The sequence below is a fragment of the Henckelia pumila genome, chromosome 2, assembly GCF_033568475.1.
Source record: "Henckelia pumila isolate YLH828 chromosome 2, ASM3356847v2, whole genome shotgun sequence".
NCBI lineage: Eukaryota > Viridiplantae > Streptophyta > Magnoliopsida > Lamiales > Gesneriaceae > Henckelia > Henckelia pumila.
This window is the reverse complement of record NC_133121.1, coordinates 51,109,435-51,135,318: the sequence shown is the minus strand read 5'-3', so window position 1 is coordinate 51,135,318 and position 25,884 is coordinate 51,109,435. Positions and strand designations below refer to the sequence as shown.

The following is a 25,884-nucleotide window of genomic DNA, read 5'->3' as shown; positions in this document are numbered from 1 at the left end:
CGCCGGCTTTAGTTCGAAATTGTTGGCGTTAATGGTCCCTCGAGCGATTCCAGAATAGTGAGCCTGAATCGTCGGCCGGAAGTGATCTTTAATTGGCACCACGGGAGGTTGTTGTACTTCTTCTTCAGCCATGTTCCTTAATTCTTCTCTTCTCGCTCTTCTCAAAGCACGTGCAGTTCGCTCGATCTTTGGATCAAAAAGTAGTGAATTTGCACTTTGAGATCTTCGTATAAACTGCAATAAAAAACAGAAAGAGATCAATAAGTAACTTAAATTAAAATAAATAAAAGCTCTAAATTAAAACATAGATTAATTGGTAACAAGACTAAACAAAATCTAAAATTACTCCTCGGCAATGACGCCAAAAACTTGTTGCAAAATTTGTGCCCGCAAGTGCATGGTGTCAAGTTTTAATATATAGTGAATAAAGTATCGTTCCCAAGAGGAGTAAAATTGATAATTATAAAGTAATTGTAATTAGAAAAGTCTAAACTTTATCTAGAAAATCAATATTTGAGATTTATGCAGAAAAATAAAATAAACAAAGAATTTCAGCTAGCACGCACCCAACTTCAACGAAATATCAATCAGAGAAAAAATGGTCTAGAGGTTTTGATTTCACCTGGTTTCGACAACAACTATTCCTAATTAAATTATTTTCATGAATTTTATTCAATTAATAGCCTAAAACACTTAATTATATTATTTCCCTCTCCCGAGCAACAAATAATGTGTATCAACTAAGATTCAATTCCAATAACCCTATTAAAAAAATCTAGTCTTAGTGATATGTGAAAAATGATGTTCTTCTTAAGGCTCCATTAACGCTCTATACTCTCCCGAGCTATATAAACAATTAACTGTATAATTTCTATTGGTCCTATTCAAAATCTCCTCTCCCGAGTGCCAGATTTCAAATAAATATAACAAATAAATTATTGATCAAGTAATTGAAAAAACAATCAATTCTAGAAAAAACAATTAATCTACTAGAATGCAATCCAAAAATAACAAAAACACGTAGAAGAGTCTACACAAGGTTCCATCGTCCCTCTAGACTCTAAAAATTTAGTTCATAATCAAAATATTGCAAAAAACAATTCATGTTCATGAAACTAGACATCAAATCAAAGTTTAATGACACAAGATAAAGAAAACAAATCCAAAGATGCGATGCCGTGTTTGGATAACGCGATCTTCTTCCTTGTTCCAGATTTTCTCTTCAAGTTTGCGCAGATTTTTCCTTCAAATTTCTCTCTAGATCGTGCGTGTGATTCTCCTCTGATGTGCGGCGGCTTCTCCTTCAATTATTTGCAAAAGAATCCCTTTTATATGTGCTTCAAATCCAATAAATAAAAGCCCACAAAAGTCTGAAAGTTTCCTTACCAAAAACAAAAAAACTGACTTTCGGGATGGCGCACTTGCACCTGAAGAGAGGGGAATCCGCGCATGTGATTTTGTCTCCTGGATGCTCAAAATTTCTCAACCGGCGTGCCCGCGCTTGCCTCTTGGGTATGAAAATCTGCATCGCACGACAATTTTCAAAAAATCATATTTCACAATCTAACCGTCGGATTGAGCTGAAATTTTAACAACTGTTTAAAAAATCCTAAAATATATTATGAACGGTGGAGATTGGATTTTGATGAATCAACAACACCCAGTAAGTTTATGAAGTTGATACTCCATAATGCATCCTTCCGCTTCTTCTTGCTACTTTTGCGTCAATCCTTGCAACTCACAAAAATAACAACTAATACACATAATATCCACTCAATACATCACAAAAGTCAAGCCAAATCAAATATAAATTAAGTGCATAAATTGCACTTATCAACAATAAATGGAGTTTCTTATGCTGAGACAGGGATCTATGACTGTTGATGAGTATCATCAGCGATTCATTGATCTGCTACCTTACAGTCCCCATATCAATGAGAGTGATGCGTCTAAGTATGATATCTTTCTGCAAGGCTTGAATGAGGATATCTATTCATAGGTTGTTGTCTGTGATGATCCGACATCTTACCAGACTCTGGTTAATCGGTGCTGTCAAGTGGAGACCATCAATAGGCGGACACTATTGATTATGCCAGGACAGCCTAGTGGATCTCTAGGGCCTAGGGCTCAATATGTTGTGTAGTCTGGAACTACGTCTTCTTCTACTACTACTTCTTATGGATCTCGTGGTTCACGTGGTATGTTCCGGTTCGTAAAAAAATAGAAGAAAGATGAATTTTGCAGTCACTGTGGAGGGAAGCATTTTGCAGCTTCTTGTCGGAAGGCTTCTGTTGCTTGTTTTATCTGTGGTAAGCAGGGACATCTGCAGAGGGATTGTCCTCAGCGTATGGGAGATGCGAGTGGATCGGGATCACAGATGGGATCTCAAGCTTTTACCCATCCACCTCAGCAGCCAACAACACCTAGTTCTTTTGGTTTCCGTCCGCACACACAAGGGGAGGTGTACGTTTGCTCTGTATCAAGAGCAGACTACTGAGGGAAGCAATCGCATGTTGGCAGGTACCTTTCTGTTATGTGGAATTTCTGCACTTGTTTTAATTAACACTAGAGCATTGCATTCTTTTATTTCTAGCCATTTTGTTAAGAGACATAGATTACCTTATGTATCATTAGACCTGGATTTAGTTGTATTGATAAGTGCATTTTGTGCACTTAATTTGTGTTGATATTATTGGATAATTTCTTGGTTTCGAGCGGAATTACATGGAAATTATTGTTGTTGTTGTTGGATGTCACGAAATTTAGGAAATAATGAATTTATGAAGGATGGAATCAAAGGAGTGAAGAAAAGGGTGAAGCAAGTGATGATGGTTCGTGATTTTGAAGAATAGATGAAGATGGACAGAACTCCATGCGCGCCCGCACCTGGACTTGGCGCGCCCGCGCTTCAATTTAAGAGAAAGGGGAAAAATGTCCAGAAGTCTATGCGCTCCCGCGCGTGAGTGAATTATTTGAATTATCGCGACAGAAGACTATGCTCTCCCGTGCGTGAGGGTGGCGCGCCCGCGCGTCGCTGTATGTGTGACGAGGTGTTTGTGTAATTTTGGAAACTTTTGGATATCTTTGGAATTTGTTTGGACGAATTTTAGGGGAGTATTTAGGGGATTTTGACCGAATGAAGATCTATCTAGCCGCCAATACTCACAATAATCTTGAGAGCACTTTCGTGACATTTTTGGGATCAAGATTTGAAGATGTCTTGGAACGAAGACGAAGACTTTTCGACCGGACACGGAAGAAAGACTACGGCTTTGTTATTCCTTCTTTATTTATTTCTTTTGATTGTTGAATTGATGTTTGAACTCTTAAACATGATTTGTGTTGCTATGAATTTTATCATGAACTAAACTTTTTAAGTCTAGAGGTTGATGTAGCCTGGTCAAGACATATTTATGAATTATTGATTTTAATGATTTGAGTTCTTCTAAATTAATTGTGATTCTAGTTTTGAAAGTCTTTTCAATTTACTGTCCATAAATTGATTTGCCATATTTATTTAGAATCCGACACTCGGGAGAGGGCATTTAGAATAGGATCAATAGAATTCACACTATTCATTGTTTATATGACTCGGGAGAGCTTATAACTTTAATAGAGCTTAAAAAGAACATTATTTTACACATATCATTACAAGTAGATTTCTCAATAGGGATATTAGAATTGATATGTGATTGATACATTCTATTTCATACTCGGGAGAGAGGAATAGTATAATCTATGTGTTCTTGGTTATTAATTGAAATGAACTCATGAAAAATAGATTGATTAGGAATGAATATTGTCGAGACCAGGTGAAATCAAACCTCTAGACTATTTCTCTCTGATTGATAATCTCTTAAGGATTGTGTGTGCGTGCGTTTTACAAACTTTACTATTTATTTAATTGTTCAGCAAATTTCTAAAGTTTGATTTTCTAGATAAAATTAAGACTGTTTTAATTACAAGTATTGAATATTTTCAAATTACTCCTTGTGGGATTGACACTCTCTCTTTCACTATATTAAAACTTGACACTCGTACGCTTGCGAGTATTTTTCACAAAAAGTTTTTGGCGCCGTTGCCAGGGAGTAAAATTTGATTTTGTTTAGTCTTGTTACCAATTAATCTATGTTTTAATTTAGAGTTTTTTTTTTATTTTAAGTCATTAATTAATTTCTTCTTATTTTTAATTGCAATCTATGCGATGATCTCAAAGTGCGAATTCTCTATTATTTGATCCGGAGATCGAGCGCAGTGCACGTGCTTTAAGAAGAATTAAAAGAGAAAATTTAAGGAACATGGCTGAAGAAGAATCACAACAAGCTTCTCTAGTGCCAATCAGAGATCACTTCAGGCCGACGATCCAGGCTCACTATTCTGGAATCGCTCGAGGGACCATTAATGCCAACAACTTTGAGTTGAAGCCGACATTAATCAACATGGTTCAGCAGAACCAATTCAATAGAGGCGCCACAGCTGATCCTCACTTGCACTTGCGCACCTTTTTACAGATTACTGATACGGTAAAAATAAATGGTGTTTCTGAGGATATAATAGGTTTACGCTTGTTTCCTTTTTCTCTCAGGGACAAGGCACGGAGCTGGTTGCAGTCATTGCCGCTAGGAAGCATAACAACTTGGGAGGGCATGGCTGTGAAATTTTTAAAGAAGTTCTTTCCACCATCTAAGGTGACCCAGCTGAAGATTGAGATCAGTACCTTTCAACAGCATAATTCAGAACAGCTATATGAGGCATGGGAAAGGTACAAAGATTTGTTAAGGCATTGTCCTAATCATAACTTTGCAGATTGGGAAGAAATAGAGTTTTTCTACAATGGGTTGAATACGCCCACAAGGATGTCCGTGGATTCTGCTGCTGGAGGTACTATCTTTGCCAAGGACCCCATTCAGGCCTATGATATGTTTGAACAAATGACTATAAATAGTTATCAATGGTCGTCTGAACGTATGGGAGTCAAGAAGGGAGTGTACAGTGTGGATACTCTCACATCCATCACTGCACAGCTGTCTGCATTGAGTACACAAGTTGCTTCTATGAATAATGTGAATATTGCAGAACCTGCAGGTGTGTCGGTTGCCATAAAAGAATCTCATCCACCTGAGGAAGCTCAATATATCAATCCCAGAGGCTATGGAAATTATCGAGGTAACCCTCCACCCAATACTTATCATCCTGGTTTACGTAACCACGAAAAATTTTCCTATGCCAACAACAAAAATGTGTTGAAACCCCCTCCGGGATTCAATACAAATCAAGGTGAAGGTAAAGCGTCATTGGAGGATGTTGTGTCTACATTTTTTACGGAATCTAACAAGCGGATGTCGAGGACTGAAACTCGAATGGACAACATGGAGACACATATGTGCAGTTTGGGGGCTATGATGAAATCTATGGAAACACAGATTGGACAGCTTTCACATGCATTGAAGGATCAAAATCGAGGACAGTTTCCCAGCAATAATGAAGTGAACCCAAAAGAGCAGTGTAAAGCGGTGGAGTTAAGAAGTGTTAAGAATTTAGAGGCTGAAGAACAGAGAAAAACCAAGGAAGTTGAAGAACCAGTGGTTGAAGAAATTGTGGTTGAAGAACCCAAGAAAGAAACTGAAGCAAAACCAATGTATAAGCCACAACTTCCGTATCCTCAGCGATTCAAGAAGAATGCACTTGATGAGCAGTTTTCCAAGTTCTTAGACATCTTCAAGAAGATACATATCAATATTCCATTTGCAGATATCTTGGAACAAATGCCTAACTATGAAAATTTCATCAAAGATGTAATGTCCAAGAAGAGGAGACTGCAAGACAATGAAGTGGTGAATCTGACATAAGAGTGTAGCGCAATCCTGCAAAAAAAGTTGCCACAAAAGCTTAAGGATCCAGGGAGTTTTAATATCCCTTGTTTTATTGGTGGTTCTAAGGTAAATCGAGCTTTATGTGATTTAGGAGCAAGTATTAAATTGATGTTTTTTTCTGTATACAGGACTTTGGAGCTCGGAGAAGTCAGGGCGACCATCATCACATTACAGTTGGCTGATCGAAGTATTACATATCCACGAGGTATTGTGGAGGATGTTTTGGTGAAGGTCGACAAGTTTATATTTCCAGCAGACTTCGTGATTTTAAACATGGATGAAGATGAAGAAACTCCTTTGATCTTTGGGAGACCTTTTCTAGCTACTTCACGCGCACTAATCGATGTCCACAAGGGAGAGCTCACACTTCGAGTTGGTGGTGAAGCGGTGATTTTAAATATTTATCACACCATGAGGGGACCAAACGAGGTAAGTACATGTAAAGTATTGAAATTGTTGATTCTCGTAATTATTTTTCATGTGCAGGAATTACTGATCCACTCGAAAGATGTTTGGTGGCGGAAGAGGTCGTTGATAAGGAAGAGGATTGGGAGTTACATGAGAAAAAAGCATTCCTTGACAGCGCTCCAAAAGATAAAATGGTATGTCCTAAGGAATCTAAAGCATTGGAAAAAAGTGCACAAGAGGTATCTACTGAAACTCATGATCTTAAAGAATTGCCTGCGCACTTATGTTATGCATTTGTTGGTGAAAATTCTACTTGTCCTGTTATTATTTCTGCTCATTTTTCTGCTGTAGAAAGAGATAAGTTGTTGAGAGTTCTGAGAAATTTTAAAACTGCTTTAGGATGGTCAATTTCTGACATTAAGGGTATTAGTCCAACAATTTTCATGCATAAAATTTTGATGGAAGAGTCTTATACCCCTTATGTTGATCATCAGAGGCGGTTGAATCCCACTATGAAAGAAGTAGTTAAGAAAGAGGTTTTAATGTTGTTGAATGCGGGAGTGATTTATGCTATTTCTGACAGTAGTTGGGTATCTCCTGTTCAAGTGGTACCTAATAAGGGTGGGATTACTGTGGTTAAAAACGAAAATAATGAGTTAATCTCCACACGTACAGTAACTCGCTGGCGAGTATGTATAGATTATAGGAAGTTGAAAAAAGCTACTCGTAAGGATCATTTTCCACTTCCTTTCATTGATCAAATGCTTGATAGACTTGCTGGTTATTGCTATTATTGCTTCTTAGATGGATATTCAGGTTATAATCAAATTGTTATCGCACCGGAGGATCAGGAAAAATACTACTTTTACGTGTCCCTATGACACGTTTGCTTTCAAGAGGATACCGTTTGGACTGTGTAATGCACCTGCAACTTTTTAGCGGTGTATGATGGCGATTTTTGCAGATATGGTGGAAGAAGTGATGGAAGTTTTTATGGATGACTTTTCTGTTTTTGGTTCCTCTTTTGATCATTGCTTGCATAATCTGTCTCTTATTTTGCAGAGGTACCAGGAAAAAAATTTAGTGCTAAATTGGGAAAAATGTCACTTTATGATTCAAAGGGCATTGTCCTTGGACATAAAGTGTCATCAAATGGGTTAGAGGTGGATCGAGACAAAGTGGTTGCCATTGAGAAGCTTCCACCTCCAAATAATATCAAAGGCAACCGAAGTTTTTTAGGCCATGCAGGGTTTTATCGGCAATTCATCAAGGATTTTTCTAAAATTACATAACCCCTATGTAATTTTCTTGAAAAAGATTCTACATTCATAATTGATGATGATTGTTTGCAGGCCTTCGAGAAGATCAAGACGGCGTTGATCATAGCACCCATCATGGTTGTACCGGATTGGAAGGACCCCTTTGAGCTTATGTGCGATGCTAGTGACTATGCAGTCGGTGCTGTATTTGGCCAGAGGAGAGATAAGATGTTTCGAGCCATATATTATGTCAGTCGCACCATGGATGCCGCGCAGCAAAACTACACTACTACAGAAAAAGAGATGCTTGCAGTAGTTTTTTCTTTTGATAAATTTCGTCCATATTTAATTGGTACTAAATTAGTTGTTTATACTGACCATGCAGCGATTCGCTAATTTTTTGCCAAAAAGGACGCCAAGCCATGCTTGATAAGGTGGATTCTTCTGTTAGAGGAGTTTGATTTTGAGATCAAGGATAAGAAGGGTAGTAAAATCAAGTTGCTGATCACTTGTCCAGATTGGAGTTAGAGAATGTTAAGGAGGAGGAGAGAATCCAAGAATTATTTTCGGATGAACAGATCTTTCAGGTAAATTCCTCCATTCCTTGGTTTGCTGATTTTGCTAATTTTTTGTCTTGTGGTGTTATGCCTCCAGAGTTGAACCGACATCAGAAGAAGAAGTTTTTCCATGACGTTAAGTTCTACCTATGGGATGATCCCTACATTTTCAAACGTTGTGCTGATCAAGTGATTCGAAGATGTGTGGCGGGTCAAGAGGCAAATGAAATTTTGGAACAATGCCATTCTTCACCCTATGGGGGACATTTTGGAGCAACCCGCACTGCCGCTAAGGTATTACAATCTGATTTTTATTGGCCTACATTGTTTCGAGATAGTTATACCTTAGTGAAATCATGTGATAAGTGTCAAAGAACGGGGAATATATCTAGAAGGCATGAATTACCCCTCACAAATATTTTAGAAGTAGAATTGTTTGATGTGTGGGGTATTGATTTTATGGGTCCCTTTCCCCCTTCCTTTGGGTACACTTATATTTTATTGGCAGTTGATTATGTGTCGAAATAGGTGGAATCAATTGCCACCTCTACTAATGATGCTCGCGTTGTAGTAAAGTTTTTGCAGAAGAAAATTTTTACAAGGTTTGGAACACCAAGAGCAATAATCAGTGACGAAGGTACGCACTTTTGTAATAAAATTTTTAATACCTTGCTCACTAAGTACGGTGTCAGGCATAAGGTGGCGTGTGCATATCATCCGCAAACCAATGGTCAAGTGAAAATCTCTAACCGAGAATCAAGCAAATATTGGAGAAGACGGTGAAGACGAATAGAAAAGATTGGGCAATCAAGTTGGATGACGCGTTATGGGCATACCGCACTGCGTTTAAAACACCGATTGGGATGTCGCCCTACAGGTTAGTGTTTGGTAAGGCATGTCATTTGCCTTTGGAGTTAGAGCACAAAGCGTTTTGGGCTGTCAAGAAGCTGAATATGGATATCAAAGCATCTGGGGAGTTGCGTAAATTACAGTTGGCGGAATTGGATGAGTTTCAAAGTGAGGCATACTAGAATGCCAAGATATACAAGGAGCAAACAAAGAAATGGCATGACAAAAACATTGTACCTCGAGAATTCGAACCAGGTCAGAAAGTATTATTAATTGTTTAACTCCCGTCTGAAATTGTTTCCAGGAAAATTGAAGTCCAGATGGTCTGGACCATTTACGGTGGAGAAGGTGTATCCGCACGGTGCGATTGAGCTTCGATGTACAGATGGAAGGGTATTCAAAGTGAACAAGCAAAGGGTGAAACATTATTTTGGCACCGAAGTACGTAGTACTGAGAGTACTCTACTCACAGACCCGGATTAAAACTGGTGCAAGTCCGGCTGAGGACTATAAACCAAGTGCTAAATGGGAGGCAACCCATATGTTCTTTTTGTTTGTTTTTAAATTCTATTTCATTTTTGCATTTAATTTTGTTATTTTCGTGCTTTGAGTCTTTATTTTTTTTTTCAGGAACAAAATTCTAGCATCCTATGCATGCCCGCCTGTCCTTAGGCGCGCCCGCGCGTTCAAAATACAGAAATCAAAGCAATGGTCCAGAGCTCTATGCGCGCCCGCGCCTGGAATTGGCACGCTCGCGCGTGAAACTGTCTGCACAATTTGAAATTCCAGAGCTCTATGCACGCCTGCCTGTCATGATGGAGCGCCCGTGCGTCATCTTAAGCAGAAATATATTACTTGAGCAGTGCTCCATGCGCGCCCGCCTAAGCTTACGCGCGCCCGCCCCGTCTGAATCTAAACACCAATTCATGTCCTTCCTTTCTTATTTTCTCTTCTGATTCGATTTCTTTCCTTCCTTTCTTATTCTCTCTTCTAATTTTACCCTATCTTTCCTTCTCTTTCCTTTCCTTTATTCTCCAAATCGCCATTCCAAATCTAAATTCTTTTCTCTCGTTTTGTGTTCCTCATCCTTCTCCTTCTTTCTCTCATCCTTCTTCTCAGCCACAAGGGAGACGACAGGCTAGGGCACAACGAGATTTCTTTCTGGCTCGTGCTGCAATTTCTCTCGTTTAATTGGTAATTCTCTATAATTAAGGGTTCATAAATTCTCCGTTTTATTGGGTTGTCGAGATAGTGGAGATTGTGGTGTGGATTTGAATCTGAGTTGTGGGGTTTCTCGAGTTATTGTTGGTGCTCGTTTCACTTTGAAGAGAAGAGCGTGTTGTGACTTGAATTGCTAAGTTTGGGGGCATCACGGTTGTTGATCTATTCTTGTTGAATTAAGAATTATTGTTGTGCCATCGAAGTGTTTGACATATGACTCCAAAGAAGAAAACAAAGTTGGGAAAATCATCTTCTTCGGCCCCTACTTTCGATAATCATCGTTTCTGGGACAAACAGGCTGAAGAGAATTATCATGCTTTGTTAACTAAGAATATTTTGCCTGAGAGAGGGTTTGATACAACAATTGGATTTGCGCTGAATGGGATTATTCGGTGTAATGTCAGAGATGAGGAGCTAGAGCGTCAGTGACTTAAATTTGTTAAGCAGCCCCAAGAAGCAGTTATTTCATTGGTGAGGGAATTTTATGCCAATCTGAAGGTGAAGCATGTTGACTTCAAGGTATTGGTGCAGTAGCCCGTACCCGAAATCAGTGATTAAGGGATTAATCAATGCTAATTAAACAAATTGGGTATCGGACAGATCGGAAGCTCCGATGAGCGATCGGAAGCTCCGATCGAATTACGTCAGGCATGACGTATGGCAGGATCGGAAGCTCCGATCAGGATAGGAAGCTCCGATCACCCCTATCCTAAGTCAACCAGTGATATTTTGACAAGTGTCAGATAACGATGTTCGGAAGCTCCGATAGCAGGATCGGACGTTCTGATCGAAGATCGGAAGTTCCGATCGAGGATCGGAGGTTCCGATCGTGGTCTATAAATAGAAGGCCGAGGCTTCATTTTGATTTGCCAATTCCGAGAATTCCCTCTCCTTTTAGACGTTTTTGAGTTGTTCTAGTCTTCATAGGCTTGACCCGGGGGTTGGCGAGGTGTTCGATAGTCATAGCGGAGTTGTTCCCAAGTTCTAGAGGCATCGACATCAAAGGGCTAACGACGGACGAAGGTATAGCTTTTGCTTCCTATAAATATTTAGGAGTATGCAATAGCTTAGTTAAGGCTTTTAGAGCAATATAATGATAGTAGTATCATTTGGCAGTGTAGAGCAGACTATAGGCGTGGACCTAGAGTTGGTAGAGCTTGCACTGATTTGAGGTACGAAAGTACTGTTCGAGATATCCTGACTGAGTATGCATGTATTATGTGAAAGAGTGGGTGCCCGGTGAGACAACTTGTGGCTAAGGGCTTTGATGACTCTATGTATAAACAATCTTTTGTTTAATATAATTTACACTTTTATAATGGCATTTACTTTATCTTTTATCATATTATTATGTTGTGACATACTATAAGATGTTTAGATGAAGACCTTGAATATACTATAGTATATGTAAGATGTGGTGGCACATGGGGATGGCTATCATGAAACACATCTTATAGTCACTGTATATTCTAAACAGTTCCTAGTCGATTGAGCCGTCCGTTAATAAGGATAAGGATCGCTCGAGATGGAGACTAGAATTTGCGATGCCGAGTACCACGTTTCATTGGTATGGAACATAGAGATGTTCAAAGCATTCAAATGGATATTCATACAATGAATGATCGAACTACCCTATCCGGACTTTCCAAGTGGTTATCACTTATCGAGTGGATAAAGTCCGCGGTTTTGGTTGTACACCATTATTCCTTACTACTTGAAACATCATTGAGACTCTATATGCTAGTACTGTACTTTGACTCATTTACCGACTCTATTGGGGTCATCAGGTGTCGGGATTGGGTACAGTTACGACACATATAGGAGTCGATGCTTTGTTGTCAAGGATTCACCACATACTTGCGAGTGTGGATATCCTATGCAATCTGAGGAGATATTAGTGTGACGAATCTCTGGCCAGAGTACATGATGTGTTTTAAGAAATGGTTTCTTAGTAGCACATGCGATGTCACTATTTGATCTTCAAGATGCATTGCATAGTTATCGAATCTCGAACGACTCTCGATTTACCAATGGTTGTTGATTCGATCGGGATATATGGATGAAGGGACCGTACTGTACGCTAACCAAAATCTATTGGTTCTTGCAGGCACTATCAGTGATACCTAGGGAATCATGGGGCGATGTTGCTAGGCGCTCTTACCATGATTCGATGGGCAAGTCGGAAATTGTTGTTCCGAGTCACAAGGAGTTGTGAGCCCACGGCTAGCTGTATCCCTGAACCATTGAGGGTCACAAGTAATGGATTTTTAATCCCCGTTGAGATAGTTAAATTTAAAGAGTTAAATTTAATGAACAAAGAAGTAGGACTTCTTATATCAGAGTAGAGGAGTAAGATTTCCTAAAATAACATAGGGATGGGCATTTTTGGAAATCACTGAATTCGGATTCAGAAAATTTATCTTGACTTTAAAAGATGCAGAAATGGTTTCTGTGCACATTGGTAAAATTGGTTTATCAATCTGAGTCACGATGAATTTTATATTAATTTCTGAACATGCGGGCTTTGCTTGTCAGGCTTGAACTTATGACTAATGGGCCCTAAGCTGTTAGCAGCCCACATTATAAATAAGTTATTGCAGTACAGAAATTACACAACAGAGGTCACAAAATTTTCGAAAAACCCTAGCTGTGTTTTTAAGTGGCCGTCGCCCCCCTCTCCTCTCTCTGTTCGGAAAATTCCAGCCTGTGAATTTTGAATTTGTAGTCTGGTTTAACGGATCAAATTCGTTAATTCTTTTCGTAAAAAATTCTGATAGATTTTCTAGTGCAATCTATCAGAGGGATTAAACTTCTGTTCGTGGACCTGATTGAAGAATTGTTCGTCCATCAGGTCCTGGGATATACAACAAGAGCAGAGTAATCTGTTGGTGTCCATAATCTCGTTTCGAGATTCAAGGTAAAAATTTAATTGTTATTTAATTTTTACACGCACAATTTAATCGTAAAGTTTTGATACCCATTATGGAATCGTTCCATATAAAAATTTTTAAACTTCCGCTGCACCGGGTATCAATTCTGATTGATCTGATCACCGTTTTCCAACATTATGTGACTGCATGGTTTATATGTCATTGATTTATGCTTCATTCATTTGCATACTGAGCTATCTCCTTCGAGATGTCTATTAGTTGGGTTGTACCCTATCCTGTTAGTGGATGGACTTCCATGGCTTTGGGTCCAGTAAATCCACTGGTATTATGGTATGGGAGCCACCTCCTGAAGCGATGGCACAACGTGCTACATACCAGGGCCCGGTCTGTCTCTGTTATCTGATCCTTGACCTCGAGTTTATAAGGAGTTCACTTTGCATGCATGTATACTCATACTCTCGTACTGAGCATTTTATGCTCACGTCTCGTACTCTGTGTTTCTGGACACCCTATTTCATGGGGCAGGTTTGCGATTGGACGAGGCGGGTGGATCCAAGAGGGGCTAGGCAGTGGTTGGCCAGCTGGAGCTTCGCCTAGGTTTTATTCTGTTGTTATTGGATTGATACAACTATTCGATTTGGTTGTATTTTATTTGAGTATTTACAGATTCCTTGTCTTGGGATTGTATAATGTATTTGGTTTCCGCAGTTTTATTTTGATATCCATTTAATTAAGTTAATTGCATGTCTAAGTTCTGTTTAGTAGGTTATCCAGGTAATGGTCACTACATTTATGGTATCAGAGCATGCAAAGTATTCTTGGGATTTAGATTCTATATAAGATAACCATTAGGTTAATTTTGTAGATGGCAGATTGTGACGACCAGAGTTCTCATGGCAGTATTGGTGGGCGTTGGGGTGATGCCGACTGGGAGCCTCATCGGGAACGCCGCCATCGTCATCGAGATGAGGACCGTTTCATTGTACGTCGATTCTTGCAGATGGGGCCTAAGCCCTTGGTTGGAGGTGAGTCTCCGGAGGATGCGGAGAACTGGTTAGACCGCATGGAGACGACTTTTCAGACTTTCCAATGCACCGAGGAGCAGAAGATGGAGACCCTTGATTATCTTCTGGATGGACGTGCACGCAGGTGGTGGAGGTTTACTTCTGCACCTTTTGTTGCGGCGAGAGGAGTGGCCACCTGGGCCGAATTCCGCACAGCTTTCCACAAGCTATATTTTCCTCCTGCACTCCGACAGACGAAGGCAGGTGAGCTTCTGAGCTTGCGGCAGGGAGCTTTGTCTATGGATGATTACCATCAGAAGTTCTTTGATCTGTTAGCCTATTGCCCGAAGATTGCCGACAGCTCCGAGATGAAGTATAATCTATTCCTTTAGGGCCTTAATCCTAAGATCCACGAGCGTATGGCGATCAGCGATGACATGTCCTACAAGGGTTTGGTGAGCCGTTGTCACCAGGCAGAGGACAACATTTGACGGAACAGGTCTTTCTCTCAGTCGAGACCTGCTAGTTCTTTGGGTCCCCGTGCCCAATCTTTCAAGAAGTCTGGATCTACTTCTTCTTCCTCTGGCTCTACTGGTGTTGTCCGTTTCGGAAAGAAGGACAAGTGTGATCACTTTGGGAAGAACCATCCATCCGAAAAGTGTCATAAAGCTTCTAGAGCTTGTTTTCATTGCGGTGAGGTGGGTCATATCCGGAAGGATTGTCCACTATCTGGGGGAGACAATTCTGGTTCTGGTTCAGGATCTGGTTCTCAGGCCACCGTTCAGCAGAGGTCGCAGGGACAGCCTGCTGGGAGTTCTCATTTGAGGCCACGAGCTTCTGGCCAGGTGTTTGCCCTGAGACATGATCAGGCAGTGGAGGAGAATGAGAAAGTTAGCGCAGGTACATTTCTGCTTTATGGTATACCTGCTCTTGTACTTATTGACATTGGTGCATCTCATTCCTTCATTTCTGCACGTTTTGTTAAGAGGCATAAGTTACCATGCATTGCATTAGACGTAGTGATGTCTGTTTCTACTCCTACGGGCCAATCTGCTTTGGCTAAGCGTCTAGTGATGGGTTGCCCTTTAGAGTTCGAGGGGAACATTCTGTTAACGAATCTCATGGTTCTTGCGATGGACGACTTTGATTGCATTCTGGGAATAGATATGTTGACTACCTATCGAGCTTCAGTGAACTGCTATCAGAGATTATTATGCTTTCATCCAGAAGGGAGTGAGAGCTAGTTTTTCTATGGTGAGGGAGCGCGACCCCTGTTGCCTTTGGTATCAGCTTTGAGAGCCTGTCGATCTCTAGAGTCTGGCGGGGAAGGTTACCTTATCTATGCAGTTTATTTGTCCGCTGAGAGCGTTGGGATAGAGATCATTCCAGTCATGGATGAATTTCCAGATGTATTTCCTCATGAGATTCCGGATTTTCCTCCTGTTAGGGAAGTCGAGTTTGGCATAGAATTGATGTCTGATACTTCTCCTATTTCTCGAGCACCATATTGTCTGGCTCCGTCAGAGATGCGTGAGTTGAAGAATCAGCTACAGGATCTTTTGGACAAGGGGTACATTCGTCCTAGTGTATCTCCTTGGGGAGCTCCTGTTTTTTTTGTAAAGAAGAAGGATGGGTCTATGCGGCTATGCATTGACTATCGGCAGCTGAATCGAGTCACTGTGAAGGACAAGTATCCTTTGCCTCGTATTGATGACTTGTTTGATCAGCTGCAGGGTACTTCAGTTTACTCCAAGATTGACTTGAGATCTGGGTATCATCAGTTGAGAGTCCGAGATCAGGACGTAGCCAAGACTGCATTCCGTACTCGCTATGGGCATTACGAGTTTCTAGTGATGTCATTTGGTTTGACTAATGCGCTGGCTATATTCATGGAACTGATGAACCGTGTCTTCAGGGAGTATTTGGACAAGTTTGTCGTGGTCTTCATTGATGACATCTTGGTGTATTCGCGTAATTTGGAAGAGCATGTTTCTCACTTGAGGTTGGTACTGCAGACTCTTTGAGATGAGAAGTTATACGCCAAGCTGAGCAAGTGTGAGTTCTGGATGGATCGAGTGGTCTTTCTTGGCCATATCATATCCAGGGAGGGGAATTCTGTTGATCTAAGCAAGATTGAGGCGGTGCTTAATTGGTCGCGACCGACAACGGTTGCTGAGATTCGTAGCTTTCTGGGTCTAGCAGGATATTATCGTCGCTTCATTTTGAATTTCTCTCAGTTAGCTCGACCTTTGATGCAGCTTACCCGCAAGGGTGTGGATTTCTAGTGGTCCTCCGAGTGTGAGGAGAACTTCTGTGAGCTTCGACGGTGGTTGACTTCTGCACCAGTGTTGGCATTACCGTCAGGATCTGGAGGGTATGTGGTGTACACTGATGCTTCTCTTCAGGGGTTAGGTTGTGTCCTGACTCAGAATGGCATGTGATCGCATACGCTTCTAGAAAGCTGAAGCTTCACGAGGACAACTACCCAGTCCATGATTTGGAATTGGCAGCCATTGTGTTCGCTTTGAAGATTTGGCGTCATTATCTGTATGGCGAGAAATTTGAGATCTTCACCGAACATAAGAGTCTCAAGTATTTGTTCACTCAGGCGGAGTTGAACATGAGGCAGAGACGTTGGATGGACTTGCTTAAGGACTATGATTGCGAGATTAAGTACCATTCGGGAGCTGCTAATCTCACTGCTGATGCTTTGAGTTGCAAGGTGCGACTATCCGCACTTCAGACTTGTTCGATGTCTTGTGCGATCAGTGACTGTTGTACTTCAGGATATACTTTCAAGCATAAAAAAGGTATGCAGAGTATCCATATGTTTGCGATATTATCTAAGCCAGCTTTGTATTCGCGGATTCGAGATGCTCAGATGTCTGATTCAAAGACCCAGCGTTTAGCTCGTCTAGCTAACGAGGGTAGCTCGTCTGGATTTCATTATCAGTCAGATGGCTTTCTGTGTTTGTCTGGTAGGCTTGTGATTCCGTAGGATGTAGAGTTGCGAGAGGGAATTTTGTCTCAGGCGCATCGCACTAAGTTGAGTATTCATCCTGGGAGCAACAAGATGTACAAGGTTCTACGTACTCATTTCTGGTGGAAGGGAATGAAACGCAGTGTTTATCAGTTTGTTTCGAGATGTTTGGTGTGTCAACAGGTCAAGGCAGAGCACCGACGACATGGAGGATTGATTCATAGTCTGCCTATTCCTGAATGGAAATGGGAGTTTATCACAATGGACTTTGTGACCCATTTGTCGGTATCCCCGAGGAACTGTCATGCTATCTGGGTTGTGGTGTACCGACTCACCAAGTCAGCGCATTTCATTGCCTATAGCCAAGTCAGTAATCGGGACCCCAGGTTTACTTCTAGATTCTGGGGGAGTGTTCAGCGTGCGATGGGTACTACTCTCAGTTTGAGTAGTGCCTATCATCCGGAGACTGATGGTCAGTCAGAGCGCACTATCCGTACATTGGAGGATATGCTTAGAGCGTGCATCATGGATTTTGGTTCAGCCTAGCAGGATCATTTGCCATTGATCGAGTTCGCATACAATAACAGTTATCATACTAGTATTGGGATGGCACCTTTTGAGGCGTTGTACGGGCGATGTTGTCGTACTCCACTCTTCTGGGAAGAAGTGGGGGAGAGACAGGCTGAGGGACCGGAGTTTATCCAGCAGGCGGTAGACATTGTTGATCAGATCAAGAAATAGATTAAGACTGCACAGGATCGTCAGGCCAGCTATGCTAACACCAAGCGTAGGCCTTTGCTGTTCGATGCCGGGGAGACGGTGTTTTTGAGAGTGTCACCTTTCCGCAGGATTCTCAGATTTAGCCTTAAGAGCAAGTTGTCTCCCAGATTTATCGGCCCGTTTGAGATCTTGGAAAGCATTGGCGATTTGGCTTATCGACTAACTTTGCCACCGCATCTTTCCAGTATTCACGACGTGTTCCACGTATCTCTATTGCGACGGTATGTGGCGGATGCGTCTCATATTCTGCAGCGGTCTAAGGTTCAGGTGAGAAAGGATTTAACCTATGTTGAGGAACCTATTCGTATCCTGGATCATAAGGATAAGGTTTTGCGGAACAAAGTCATTCCTTTGGTTTTAGTTCAGTGGCAGCGCCGAGTCACTGAGAAAGCTACTTGGGAGCTTAAGGACAGGATGCGTGAAGACCATCTTGAGTTATTTTGATTTCATTCTTAAGTTGTATTCAGTTGCAAACTCTGTAAACGTTTGAATTGAATAAAGAATGTTTCTGATTTCTGTATTACATTCGGTACTTAAGATCTGATTTCGAGGACGAAACATCTTAAGTGGGGGAGAATGTAGTAGATCATACCCAAAATCAGTGATTAAGGGATTAATCAATGCTAATTAAAAAAATTGGATATCAGACAGATCGGAAGCTCCGATGAGCGATCGGAAGCTCCGATCGAATTACGTCAGGCATGACGTATGGCAGGATCGGAAGCTCCGATCAGGATCGGAAGCCTCGATAGCAGGATCGGACGTTCCGATCGAGGATCGGAGGTTCCGATCGAGGATCGGAGGTTCCGATCGTGGTCTATAAATAAAAGGCCGATGCTTCATTTTTATTTGCCAATTCCGAGAATTCCCTCTCCTTTTAGACGTTTTCGAGTTGTTCTAGTCTTCATAGGCTTGACCCGGGGGTTGGCGAGGCGTTCGATAGTCGTAGTAGAGTTGTGCCCAAGTTTTGGAGGCATCGACATCAAAGGGCTAACGACGAACGAAGGTATAGCTTTTGCTTCCTATAAATATTTAGGAGTATGCAATAGCTTAGTTAAGTCTTTTAGAGCACTATAATGATAGTAGTATCATTTGGCAGTGTAGAGCAGAATATAGGCGTGGACCTAGAGTTGGTAGAGCTTGCACTGATTTGTGGTACGAAAGTACTGTTCGAGATATCCTGACTGAGTATGCATGTATTATGTGACTGCATGGTTTATATGTCATTGATTTATGCTTCATTCATTTGCATACTGAGCTATCTCCTTCGAGATGTCTATTAGTTGGGTTGTACCCTATCCTGTTAGGGGATGGACTTCCATGGCTTTGGGTCCAGTAAATCCACTGGTATTATGGTATGGGAGCCACCTCCTGAAGCGATGGCACAACGTGCTACATACCAGGGCTCGGTCTGTCTCTGTTATCTGATCTTTGACCTCGAGTTTATAGGGAGTTCACTTTGCATGCATGTATACTCATACTTTCGTACTGAGCATTTTATGCCCACGTCTCGTACTCTGTGTTTTTGGACACCCTATTCCATGGGGCAGGTTTGCGATTGGACGAGGCGGGTGGATCCAAGAGAGGCTAGGCAGTGGTTGGCCAGCTGGAGCTTCGCCTAGGTTTTATTCTGTTGTTATTGGATTGATACAACTACTCGATTTGGTTGTATTTTATTTGAGTATTTACAAATTTCTTGCCTTGGGATTGTATAATGTATTTGGTTTCCACAGTTTTATTTTGATATCCATTTAATTAAGTTAATTTCATGCCTAAGTTCTGTTTAGTAGGTGATCCAGGTAAGGGTCACTACAATTGGTGCGAGGACAGATGGTGCCGTTTGATTCAGTTGCGATTAACACTCTATTTCATATCCTGCCAGTAGACAATGATCAATATGTTGCATATAATTGTGTAGATATTGATTATGATGCTATTATTCAATCCATCTGTGTCGCTGGAGGTGTATGGAGGCTGGGAAATGATCTTAAACCATCCAAGTTGAGGATGGTTGATTTGAAGAGGGATGCCAAGAGGTGGTACGCTTTGGTTTGCGCTAGACTTAAACCCACAGACCATGATCATGAGGTCACAAGGGAGAGGGCGATTCTCGTATATTGCATTGTTGAAGGAATGTCTATGGATTTAGGCCGTATTTGTCAGGAAACTATTCAAAACGTGTTCACTGGTCGTGAGAGGGGGGGGGGGGGGGCTCGCTTTGGCATCAATTATTACGGATTTATGTGAAGCAGTGGGTGTTGATTGGAGCCCTAATGAAGAGTTGTTGAAGCCCAAGGCCCTTATACCCGGTGGTGGTTCTTCTACACGCCATCCATCTGATAGTGAACTGCGAGAACGTGCAGCCCGACGAGCGTTCAATGTTAGCGCAGCAGCTAGTAGAGCATCTGTCCCCCAGACTCAGACGCCTCCATCTTTGGACGCACGTGTTACCGCTCTTGAGGAGGATCTGCGCCAGCATCGTCAAGAGTTCCATCACTTTCAGCAGAGAAATGGAGTTTTCATGGATTATATGATGGGATTCACTGGTGCATTGAGCCATCAATTTCCTCATGCTGCAAGCTCGGCTCATCCTTTTCCTCCTTATCCCCAATGGCCACCTACTTTTGGTGTTTCAGACCCGGCACCTGTTGTTGATCGTGATGATGAGAGTGATGATAGCGACGACCACTGACGGTCGTCGTTTGAGGTACATGTCCTTTTTTCTTTCTTGTTTAAATCATTCAGGACACTGATTGTACCTAGTTTGGGGGGGGGGGGGGGGGGGGATTTTGCTGAATTTGCTTCAAAATTGCTGAATCACCTGTTGTTGATCGTGATGATGAGAGTTATGATAGCGACGACCACTGACGGTCGTCGTTTGAGGTACATGTCCTTTTTTCTTTCTTGTTTAAATCATTGAGGACACTGATTGTACCTAGTTTTGGGGGGGGGGGAGGATTTTGATGAATTTGCTTCAAAATTGCTGAATTTGTTCCTGAGTTTTTATTGTCGTTTCTTTTATTCTTTTTATTTTGGTTTTTATTTTGTTTAGTTTTTTGTGCTGTGTTGGCGGTGGGATGTATTTTGGAATGAGTATAGTGTGTGAGGTTGGGAAAGTGTGAATTGTTGTGTGGAAGCGAGTTAAATTCATGAAACCATGAAAGAAATGAAAATACATTGGCCAATGATGCAAATTGTTGTTTTTATCTCAACTCCATGATCAGACTTAAAAGAATTTTTGTTGGTGAATTAATGAGATGAACGAATCCCTACATATTATGTGATTGTGCTTAAGTCTGAGTAAAAACACACAAGCATAGAAATGAATGAGGCAATTTTTGGGATCCTTGGGCCTGATTTTTATTAAAATTATTGTATCTTTAGTTGCTCTTTGAGCCTTCACAAGATATACATGAGTACTGTAGGTACATGATCTGAGTCTTGTTGAAAATCATCGTTTCCTGTTGATGATTACTTCTTTTCTGCACTGGTTAAAATTCATGTGATTTACTTGTGAATTGAGATTGTCTATAACTAGTTCGGACACCCTTTGAGACGCAATACGGGCAAAACTGTGATTATGAATGATTTAGGCGATTTTTCTAAATTCGTTCGAGCCTTTCAAGCTACCTATTTTTTCATGTTATCTCTAGTACCTTGTTTGTGCCTTATTGAAAATCGAATGACATGCGTGTGAACGTGTGATTAAACCCTCATTCGTCATTTTTTTCAAGGTCCTACATTGACTACCTGAATAGCCTAAACACTATTTCCTACCTTTAAGGGAGTAATTTGAATGCTAAAATGTTAGATGCTCCTAGTATTTATTTGTGAAAATGGAATGGTGTGGTGGATGAATTGATATGAAAAAGGTAGTACATGAACAAGAAAAATTGTGAAAGAAAGCAAGAAGTTGTGAAAAAAAATTGAAAAGTCATTGAAGTGAATAAAAAAAATAAGTGTAAAAATGTGACTGAAAAGGAGTTGAAGTTAAATTGAGTATAAATATAAATTACTCCTTATTTTGAATTCTTTATCCTTCATTTGTAGCCATGAGCCAGGCCTTACATTATAAGCTAATTAATTCCTTCTGACCGAGTCACAGTTGCCTAATATACTAGTGGAGAAGGGTTACGAGAATCTAGGCTATGGATAATTGATTGACACTTTTAATGAATATGAATTTTTGACCAAAACACGTACATGTTTCTTTGTGAATAACCTGATTTTTGCATGTTTTCAAAGGTAATTTATCCTGTCATTGATCCTTTTGCCTTATAAAGTCCTCATGATTTATGAATGTGTGAATTGATTTGGATAAGAGTATTTTGAACGTGGGTTGCGGGATTTGTAAGTTTTGGAGGATCACTAGCATGTGTTTGTTGAAAATTAAAAAGTGATAGTTCGATATGATTGGATGAAATTTTTTGAATATTTTTCTAAGGCCATTGTTTCATCGTAATTCTTGGTTGTTCTTGATTTGTTGAGTGAGTATTGTATGTTTTGTGTTTGAGTCTTGATTGGTTTTGCTCGGGACTAGCAAACATTTAAGTTTGGGGGAATTTGATAAGTGCATTTTGTGCACTTAATTTGTGTTGATATTATTGGATAATTGCTTGGTTTTGAGCGGAATTACGTGGAAATTGTTGTTGTTGTTGTTGGATGTCAGGAAATACGGGAAATAATGAATTTATGAAGGATGGAATCAAAAGAGTAAAGAAAAGGGCGAAGCAAGTGATGATGGTTCGTGATTTTGAAGAATAGATGAAGATGGACAGAACTACATGCGCGCCCACGCCTGGACTTGGCGTGCCCGCGCATCAACTTAAGAGAAGAGGGAAAAATGTCCAGAAGTCTATGCGCGCCCGCGCATGACTGACGCGCGTGCGCGCGAGTGAATTATTTGAATTATCGGGACAGAAAACTATGCGCGCCCGCGCGTCGCTGTATGTGTGACGAGGTGTTTGTGTAATTTTGGAAACTTTAGGAAATCTTTGGAATTTGTTTGGACGAATTTTAGAGGAGTATTTAAGGGATTTTTTAGACCTAATGAAGATCTATCTAGCCGCCAATACTCACAATAATCTTGAGAGCACTTTTGTGAGATTTTTGGGATCAAGATTTGAAGATTGCTTGGAACGAAGACGAAGATTTTTCGACCGGACACGGAAGAAAGACTACGGCTTTGTTATTCCTTATTTATTTATTTCTTTTGATTGTTGAATTGATGTTTGAACTCTTAAACATGATTTTTGTTGCTATGAATTTTATCATGAACTAAACTTTTTAAGTCTAGAGGTTGATGTAGCCTGGTCAAGACATATTATGAATTATTGATTATAATGACTTGAGTTCTTATAAATTAAATGTGATTCTAGTTTTGAAAGTCTTTTCAATTTACTGGCCATAAATTGATTTGCCATAATTATTTAGAATCCGGCACTCGGGAGAGGGGATTTAGAATAGGATCAATAGAATTCACACTATTAATTGTTTATATGACTCGGGAGAGCTTATAGCTTTAATAGAGCCTAAAAAGAACATTGTTTTACACATATCATTACAAGTAGATTCTCAATAGGGATATTAGAATCGATCTATGATTGATACATTCTATTTGATACTCGGGAGAGGGGAATAGTATAATCTATGTGTTATTGGTTATTAATTGAAATGAACTCATGAAAAATAGATTGATTAGGAATGAATATTGTCGAGACCAGGTGAAATCAAACCTCTAGACTATTTCTCTCTGATTGATAATCTCTTAAGGATTGTGTGTGCGCGCGTTTTACAAACTTTACTATTTATTTAATTGTTCAGCAAATTTCTAAAGTTTGATTTTTTAGATAAAATAAAGACTATTTTAATTACAAGTATTGAATATTTTCAAATTACTCCTTGTGGGATCAACACTCTCTCTTTCACTATATTAAAACTTGACACTCGTACGCTTGCGAGTATTTTTCACAACATGTATCTACTTCGCTGGAGCAGGATGTAGTAACTTAGCGTCTAGTGATGGGTTGCCTTCTAGAGTTTGAGGGTCATGTGTTATCGACTAATTTGATGATATTAACAATGGCAGATTTTGACTGTATTTTGGGAATAGATATGCTGACTTTGTATCACGCTACTGTGGATTTTTATCAGCGTCTGGTAAAGCTTCAACCGGTTGAGGGTGATAGCTGGTACTTTTATGGTGAGGGAGCACGACCTCCGATGCTACTTGTATCGGCTCTGAAGGCATGTCATGTCTTAGAGTCAGGTGGGGAGGGCTACCTCATTTATGCAGTTGATATGTCCACGAGTATCCCGGGGATTGATCAGTTACCGATTGTCAGCGAGTTTCCTGATGTATTCCCTGATGAGATTCCTGGTTTTACTTCGGTTCGAGAGGTTGAATTTGGTATTGATATAGTACGAGGAACAACGCATATATCCCAATCACCTTATCGTCTGCGCCGTCAGAGATGAAGGAATTGAAACAGCAGTTGCAGGATCTTCTTGATAAGGTATATATTTGTCCGAGTGTTTCTCCATGGGGAGCACCTATTTTGTTCGTCAAGAAAAATGATGGATCGATGCGATTATGTATTGATTACAGGCAGCTGAATCGTGTCACCATCAAGAATAAGTATCCGTTGCCATGAATTGATGATTTGTTCGATCAATTACAGGGTACTTCTGTCTATTCGAAGATAGATCTGAGATCGGGTTACCACCAGATGCGGGTATGAGACTCAGATATTTCTACGACTGATTTCAGAACCAGATACGGGCATTATGAATTTCTGGTGATGCCATTCGGTTTGACAAATGCACTGATAGTCCTGATGAATCAGGTATTTCGAGAATATCTGGATAGATTTGTCATCGTCTTCATTGATGATATTCTTGTCTATTCTCATGACAAGGATGAGCATGCACATCATCTGAGAATTGTATTTAGACATTACAAGATAAGCAGCTGTATGCAAAACTGAGCAAGTGCGAATTTTGGCTTTATCGGGTAGTGTTTCTCGATCATGTGATTTCTGGTGAAGGAATAACTGTTGATCCAAGTAAGATAGAGGCAGTGCTGAACTGGTCTCGTTCGACGAAGGTTGCTGAGATTCGAAGTTTCTTGGGCTAGCGGGTTATTACCGTCGGTTTATCGAGAATTTTGCACAGTTGGCCAGACCTTTGACTCACCTTACACGCAAATATGTTGCCTTCACATGATCCTCGAATTGTTAGGAATCATTTCACGAGCTGCGTAGATGCCTTAATACTGCACCTGTGTTATCTTTGCTTTATGGATCAGGAGGTTATATTGTCTATACTGATTCTTCTGGTCAGGGGTTAGGATGTGTTCTGACACAACATGAACATGTTATTGCCTATGCTTCTCGACAATTGAAGACGCATGAGAATAATTATCCAGTGCATGATCTCGAGTTAGCCGCCATTGTATTTGCGCTCAAGATCTGGAGGCATTATCTTTATGGCGAGAAATTTGAGATATTTATGAATCACAAGAGTTTGAAATATTTATTCACTCAAGCGGAGTTGAATATGCGACAGAAACGCTGGATGGATTTACTGAAAGATTATGACTGCGAGATTAATTATCATCCAGGTTCTGCCAATCTTACTGCTGATGCTCTGAGTTGGCAGGTTAGACTTTTTGCACTTCATACTAGTGAATTATCTCATATGATTCAGGAGTACTGTTCATTGAATTTTACACTCAAGCACAAGAAAGGAAGAAATGAAATTTGTTTGTATACTAGTTTATCTGAGCCAGCATTGTACTCTCGGATCAGAGAAGCTCAGATATCTGATGTTAAGACTCAGCGTTTGGCACGTCTAGGCAATGAGGTTAATACATCTGGATTCCATTATCAGACAGATGAGTTATTATGCTTATCGAATCGGGTGGTTGTACCTGATGTTGAGGAGCTTAGGAATGATATTCTTTCTCAAGCTCACAGAAGTCGATTATCAGTTCATCCTGGAAGTATGAAAATGTATAAGGACTTGCGAACTAGATTCTGGTGGAAGGGGATGAAGCGGAGTG

General features: G+C 40.5%; 1 non-coding gene across 1 annotated transcript; it reads right to left on the bottom strand.

Annotated features, from left to right (window-relative positions):
• Window positions 1–4,695: 4,695 nt before the first annotated feature.
• On the bottom strand, window positions 4,696–4,801 carry LOC140885816 (small nucleolar RNA R71). The gene has a single exon (XR_012151231.1). It is a non-coding gene; the product is annotated as a small nucleolar RNA R71 (small nucleolar RNA).
• Between the last annotated feature and the right edge of the window lie 21,083 nt (window positions 4,802–25,884).